Below are 7,787 nucleotides of genomic sequence, written 5' to 3'. Positions count from 1 at the left end.
CTCAGCACCGCCTTCTTGGCCTGCAATCTTCTTCCTGACCTCTCCGCCCCCAACCCCTCTCCAGCCTATCACCCTCACCTTAACCTCCTCCCACCTATCGCATTCCCAACGCCCCTCCCCCAAGTCCTTCCTCCCTACCTTTTATCTTAGCCTGCTTGGCACACCCTCCTCATTCCTGAAGAAGGGCTTATGCCAGAAATGTCGATTCTCTTGTTCCTTTGATGCTGCCTGACCTGCTGTGCTTTTCCAGCAACACATTTTTCAGCTTTGAAGTCTGTGAAAGTCAGACTATGCAACTTAAAAGTCCTGCGTCCGAGGGCTTAGATCTTCATATGTAAGCAAATCATGAAGCTTGTTCACAGAAGATTGAAAGTATGTGAAACATTATATACATACTGAAGAAGCAAAATACCTAATTACTGAGCAGAAATGCATGTCTAGATCTCTGAGAGGTTGAAATATAGTTGGCAAACTAAGTGCTGAAACGTTACTATGAGCAAAAAATAGTAGTAGAAGATTTATTGGCGTATGAGCACAGAATGGTTATCACTGTGATCACCATCTCCATTTCACCTTCAACCCACACCTCCCAACCTCCTTGTCATCTGAATCTCTCAGATAGCGATAATCTAGAATCCTGATATATTGACCTGATTTGGCTTGCATGAATTTAACTCCATGTTGTTGATACCAATCTCATTGTGAAGAGAAATCCCACAGAAATGTCACAGAGGACATCCAGGTATCACAAAGTGCAGATCAAGAGCACAGCTGTAGTAACCCTGCATTATGAAGGACAAACAGCATTGCATTTCATTGTGTGATCATACGCCATTTACGGCCAACTGCTTCAGAGCCAACCATTCCATCAAAATTTCCAGAAAGGTCATGGAAAATGCCTGCAATGGATTTTGTTCAATTTTGTAAGGAGGAGGCATTTAGTTCTAGTTGACTGCTACTCAAGATAGTGTAGGATTCTGATTTGTGATCAGTAGTTTGCTGATTTTAAGTGGTTCAAATCACCCCAGATCCCTGGTTCTGACACTGGACTAATTTAGGAAATGTGAAATGAAGAAGGCAGGAGACAGATGTTTCAGGGCAAAAGAAGCTCTGAGTTTATTTAAATACAAAAAAAGGTAAGTATAATACAAGAAACAAAAGGCAAATGCAATAAAAACAGTGAAATTGACACAATTATTCAGAGGACTGTAACTAAATACACTGTTAAATCAAATACAGATTAAGCGCTATTAGAACTAAGCAACCGGTTTAGTCACAGAAACCTTCATCAGGCTTTCTACCGTTGGGGGTTCCTGCACTGTCACCACCTACCTTCCCCCCTCCCTGCTAGCTAGGTTGGATGCTTTGGGGTCTTGGTAATTTAAGCTCACCACTGGGAAGAACTCGTGATTTTGAAGTACAGGTCGTTGTTCCCAGTTGCCATACCTGGTGCCTTGATGAAGACCTCGGATGGTATAGATCTTCAGTCTGGGTTGAGTCTGCTGATGTGGTAGGACGTGCATTGGATCTACCAAGTGAGTACTTAGTTTTCCTTACTTTCTGGTGGTTTTTGCGAGCCTGTTTTCACTTCAGGTTGTGTCTGAGGCCTTGTGGTGTTGGTCAGGTCGGTAGTTTATGGAGGTTGTCAGTTCACAGGTCTGCTGGTTGTGGTCGGTCGTCATTGGTTTCCTGTACGGAACAGGCCTGTGCCGGTAGGTTTTGAGATTCCGTCGGGATTCCACTTCTGGAGATAGCTGTGTAGATAGCTTTCTGAGTGAATCATTGTGGGATCCCTCTCCTAGTGGTAGTTGCAGGGATAGCACTCGGGACAGTAATTCTGTCAGGTGAGGTTGGATCCTTCAATCATACTAGTTGTAGGCCTTTTATCTTCATACCAAATCTGCACTTGCCATTGCGTTACTTGTGTTCCCTTTGAGGTCAATTGGCTTCCTGACAGTTAAGAGTATGAGTGAATGTGCTTTGATTGAGGTTGAATGCCCGATATCTCTCTGAATGAGTATTGATTGAAGTTGAATGTCTTGGTGTCTGTATAGGCTCCATAATGTCTAGGTTGGGGTAGCCCAAAAGGTAAAAGTGAGTTTCAGTCTAAAGTGTTAGGTCTGGTTGATTTATCTTTTAGAGTCGAGGTGTGCATTGGATTTTCGGGCTGAACTTTAGTTCCAAGCAGCTATCTCTGTGTCTGTATAACTTTCCCAGATCATAGCCAGCTGCCTTTTTTCCCTTTTAAAAATGATTTGAGAAGTCCAGGATTTTGGTCCAGTATTTCAGAATATGGGGATTTTTGCTCAATCCTACAATAGATTTCAAGATTTAATTCAATTACACTGTGCTCAGTAGTCAGAGAACTGAACATGACCTTTGCAATATGTGATTTTCCAGAAGAATCAGTATTAGACAATAGACCTCAGTTCATGAATGAGGATTTCATGAGGTTTGCTTGGAGGCAGCCACCATGCTGGTAACAAGTATTGTATCCTCTGTTGAACAGAGAGGCAAAAAGAGGAGTCAAGGCTGTGAGGTCACTGATGCATAAGAAGCCAGACTAGGATTTAGCTCTGTTCACTTATAAAGCAACATAAAATATAAAAGAGGATTTCAGGTCTTTATTGAATGGTGGGCAGGCTTGCGGGGCTGAATGGTCTGTTCCTGTTCCTAAATCTTATGTTCTTATATAACATCTTTGAATAATACAAGAGGCTAGGTCATTAAGTATATTCAAGGCTGAGACAGACAGATTTTTAAATCAGGAAGGGAATCAAGAGTATGGGGGAAGCAGGAAAGTGAAGTTGAGGATTACGAGATTTCATTGAATGGTCGAACAGATCCAATCAGCTGATTGGTCTACTTCTGCTCCTATATCTTGTCAGCAGATGGTGAGGACGTTAAAAATAGAATTTCCTGCTTTAAAACACAACTTTGAACTAAACATGATCTCTCAAGACCACAAAAAAGTAAAACAACTACAGCAAAGACACAAGAAATTGCAGCAGACGTGGTACAACTATAGATACAGGGCCAAACCTCTATCGACATTAAAGCCAGGGCTTGGGGAGACAAAGTCAGAAGCCATGGTCATCATAAAAAAACAGATCAGCCAAGATGTTATACTGTCAGAACAGCTGAAGGGGCATTCAGGAGGAACAAGAAGTGACATGAAGTATGATTATCAAGGTATATGGGTCAGCCATGAGTATTCGTCAGACAATATACAGAATGGTACCATTATTGTAGACATGGTTCAATACCATCATCCTTGTGTTAAACTCAAGCAATCTAGACCAGGATATCCAATCAGAATTTCAGATCATCTCAACTTGTCAGGTTTTGACTTTGAGGCTTTGATGTAGAGATGGTGATCATGTTAGTAACTGTGATAACAGTATTAATGATGTTAATCATTACCAAGACTACGTAGTTAAGACAGTTAGACAATTGGGACAATGTAGGTCAAAAGGTTTCTTATGAGGAAAGGTTGTACAGATTGCACCTGTATCCCAATGAGTTTCAAAGAATGAGAGGTGACATAATTGAAACATGCAGAATCCTGAGGGGACTTGACAGTGTCGTTTCTGAGAGGATGTTTCCTTTTCTGGGAGATGCTAGAACTAGACAACAGAGTTAAAAAATAAAGTATCGCCACTTCAAGTCGAAAATTAAAAGAATGTTTTCCTCTTAGAAGGTCATAACTCTTTCAAACTCTCTTCTCCTGAGAGTGATGGAAGTGTAATTGAATATTTTTAAGACAAAGACAAATAGATTCTTGATGAACAAACGTATCAATGGTTATCAGAGATAACTGAGAATGTGGATTCCAGCCCACATCAGAGATATGATCTTACAGATGGTCTACTCCTGTTTCTGTTGCAATTTACCTGGATGTTGCCGGGAATGGAGGGTTTGAGATGTAAAATTGGACTGGAAAGCCTGGGACCTTTTTCATTGGAGCGTAGGAGGTTGAGGGGTGACCTTATTGAGGTTCATAAAATCATGAGGGGCATAGATGAGGTGAATGGCAAGGGTCTTTTCCCTAGGGTGAGGAATTCAAAACTCAGAGGCATATTTTTAAGGTGAGAGGAGAAAGATTTGAAAAGGACATGAGGGCAACTTTTTTTTAGTGTTTCAATGTGAGGTAATTGTGTTGGTTTTAAACACAGGATAAAGCAAAATGTTTCAAGCCTCTTCATGTAATCTATAACTTCTGAAGTGTTTTTTTTAATGCAGGCAAATTGATCACATTGATAACTGATTTTTGAGTCATTCTATGCTTTTCTCATGAACAGGAATATGTAAAACGCACCTAAAGGTAGATGGACAAATGAGTTAGCTGTTTATCTCTATTGATTTTAATAAATCTGCGGTAGGATGGTATAGAAACACAGTGAATTTTGTCTTCCTCCAAAGTGGACCATTTGTAGAAGAGCTTTGCCTCCATTCCCAAAAGGCAAGTAGTTAATTTTCAGTCTGCATTTTTGTTTTGTGCGGACGATCACTTTGACAAATGGAAACATTAAAAGGTGTTTCTGAAAAGTCATTTTTAACTGAAATAAAGCCAATTGTTAATACTATTGTTTGAACCAAAGGATAATCAAATACACGCTGCAATGACGAAAGAAAAAAAAGACCAATGTGCTGAATTAAATATATAGTCTTTAATTATTTAAAACTTGAATTGCACTTGCAATCGGTCAGATGGTGCTGTAGATTTTTAAAACCAGAATGTAAGATGTGCATCATATTCATTAACAATTCATCAGCATTGTGCAGCACCATGGCTAGGAGAACATAGGATGCTTATCAGCCGTTTTGATAGTCAACTTTAAAATTACATCTCAAAACACTGGTATGTTATTTTGCAGTATAACGCTGCTAGAAGAACAAACCAAGGCAGGGCAGTGCCAACTAGCTAATCTGACCACAGCTTCAAGTCTAGAATCATCGCTGCAGCAAGGAGTTTTGTTTCAAAATGGAGAAGTCCTTGAAAATGAAAAATCTTGTTTTAAAATTTCAAATTCAAAAGAACTTAAACATTTCTGAAGTGTAAAAAAAAAAATTAGTTTACTTTTCTTTATTTAGGTACAGATTGAAGTGTTGCTACAGAATCAAAATGATTCACATTAAATACCAAGCAGAACTAAAAGGTAAATTAAAAGTCAATCGATATATGAAAATTAATTGTCTTAATTTCTGAATGAGGTTATATCAGATTAACAGATGTTTCATTTATCCCTCTTCTTTGAATTTCAAAGCGATGCTATTCTGTCCCTTGTCAAGGGAGAAGAGTTGATCAGCGTGTTGTGATAAATGAACCCATGATACCATTGGCCATGTACAAATTAAGAGGATATTTCTAAAATATACACTTCCGTGTAATGAAACAAATTGCAGCAAATCTTGACATTGTGCCTCTGTTCCTCTTTTCTTACAACGCGGGAAAAATTATGAGCTAATTCTATGCACATAAAATGAAATTTTCAATTTCTTCAAAAAATATACAGGTTATGATTACAGTGTCTCTCTCGTAGTGGTCAGTAGCATACAAGACTGGAATCAGAGCCATGGAGGCTGCAGCCTAGGGCAATGTTTCTTTCAACCAGCAGTAATGCAGTGCAATAAAATCACAGGCACGCTCCCAACAATTAGAGGACCATCATGCCGATGTCATCTGTACCTGATGAATGACTATGCTTTCTACAAAAAGAGGAATAAAAGTATGATTAGTGCATTAAAAAGAGTGGCAACTTTGAATGACAGAGTATCTCTTTCTTGTAGGGCTCCACGTTGTTATATAAAGAAAAATATGAACTTGGGAATTAAGCATAAAAATTGAAAGTGCAACGCCAGTTAACTGGTTCATCAATAAACAGTCACATCTAACTTGCTATTCTATTCTATTCAGATGCTGACATATCTAATTATGTTTCTAACCTTTTAAATTGCTTATATTTCCATTAAAAATGTTACATTTTATCTTTGAAATTTCACTGATTCTGAGCCACGGGGCTACATAAAATTCCTTTAAGGCTAGTCCAGAATTATTTAATCTATCTTAGAATATTGAAATTTTGAGGCATCTTCCCATAGAATTGTGACCTCAAGTGTCAATAACAATGCAAACAACGTTTTCCATAAATCAGGCCAGATTTATGCATGCATCACCATCAAATACAAGCAGGAACACACTTCTGGTTGATTGTTTAACATAACATAAATGGCAATGATCATTGAAATAAATTTAAATTGTACCCCCCCAAAAAGAACTTGCAAAAATCTAATAAATAATAACCCCTCAAATGGTCCACTAACTGAAGGCATCATCTGGTGTTGCAGATGAGGAAGATCCAGGATTCATTCATGGTCAGGAGGGAGGAATGGTGGGTGTCTGGAGGGAAGAATATTTGTCAGGATTTCTGTTCTTCATTGCTGTTTATGGATCCCTACTTAAAAATATTTGCAAAGATACAGAGTGAGAACACTTTTAAATCCTCCATAGTGTAATATTCTGGTGACACTATATCTAACATAGAAACATAGAATCTGGGAGCAGGAGTAGACCATTCAGTCTTTCAAGCCTGCTCTACCATTCATTATGATAATGATTGCTCCTGTACCTCAATGCTGCTTTCTCTACATATCTCTTGATCTATTTAAAATCTAAAAATGTACCTAGCTCAAAAATATTCAGTGACTTGACATCCATGGTCTTCTGTGGTAGAGATGTCCACAGGTGCATTACCCTTATGTGAAGACATCTTCTCTCATCTCATTCCTAAATAGTCTATCCTGTATCCTGAGACTTTGGTTCTACACTCCCCAACCAGGGAAGACATCCTCCCTGCATTAATCTGTACAGCCCTGCTGAAATTATATGTGATCCCCTCTCACCTTAGAAAATATAAAGGTGGATAAATGTCCAGGTCTAGTGTATCCCAGGACATTGGGGAAGACAGGGAGGAAATTGTGGGACCCCTTTCAGAAATATTTGTATCATCTATAACTACGGGTGAGGTGTCGGATAATTGGAGAATGGCTAATGTTGTGCTTTGTTTAAAAAGGGATATAAGGACAAACCTGGAAACTATAGACCTGTGAGTCTGACTTTGGTGGTGGGTAAGTTATAGTGTCATATAGCATGGAAACAGTCATTCGATCCAACCAGTCCATGCCAACCATAATCCCAAAATAAACTAGTTCCACGTATCTGCACTTGGCCCATATCCTTCCAAACATTTCTTATTCGTGTACGTATCCAAATGTCATAGAGTCATCGAGATGTACAGCATGGAAACAGACCCTTCAGTCCAACCTGTCCATGCTGACCAGATATCCCAACCCAACCTAGTCCTACCTGCCAGCACCTGGCCCATATCCCTCCAAACCCTTCCTATTCATATACCCATCCAAATGCCTCTTAAATGTTGCAATTGTACCAGCCTCCACCACTTTCTCTGGCAGTTCATTCCATACCCATACCACCCTCTGTGTGAACAAGTTACCCCTTAGGTCTCTTTTATATCTTTCTGCTCTCACCCTAAACCTAGTTCTGGAATCCCCGACCCCAGGGAAAAGACTTTGCCTATTTACCCTCTCCATGCCCCTCATAATTTTGTAAACCTTTATATGGGCACCCCTCAGCCTCCGATGTTCCAGGGAAAACAGCCCCAGCCTGTTCAGCCTCTCCTTATAGCTCAAATCCTCCAACCTGGCAACATCCTTGTAAATCTTTTCTGAACCCTTTCAAGTTTCACAACATCTTTCCGATAGGAAGG

The 7,787-nt window shown here is 39.5% G+C and overlaps 1 protein-coding gene across 1 annotated transcript in view; it reads right to left on the bottom strand.

The window, feature by feature from the left end:
- Positions 1-4,655: 4,655 nt before the first annotated feature.
- The window catches only part of LOC122552954 (filamin-A-interacting protein 1-like), a 250,336-nt gene continuing 247,204 nt past the window's right edge, over positions 4,656-7,787 (bottom strand). Inside the window, exon 7 of the mRNA XM_043696264.1 lies at positions 4,656-5,709. The gene's annotated coding sequence lies outside the window, so the exon portion shown is untranslated. The remainder of the gene's footprint in view (positions 5,710-7,787) is intronic.

This window comes from Chiloscyllium plagiosum, chromosome 9 (assembly GCF_004010195.1).
Source record: "Chiloscyllium plagiosum isolate BGI_BamShark_2017 chromosome 9, ASM401019v2, whole genome shotgun sequence".
NCBI lineage: Eukaryota > Metazoa > Chordata > Chondrichthyes > Orectolobiformes > Hemiscylliidae > Chiloscyllium > Chiloscyllium plagiosum.
Note: the sequence above shows the minus strand (reverse complement) of the source record. Positions and strands in the feature narration are given on the sequence as shown.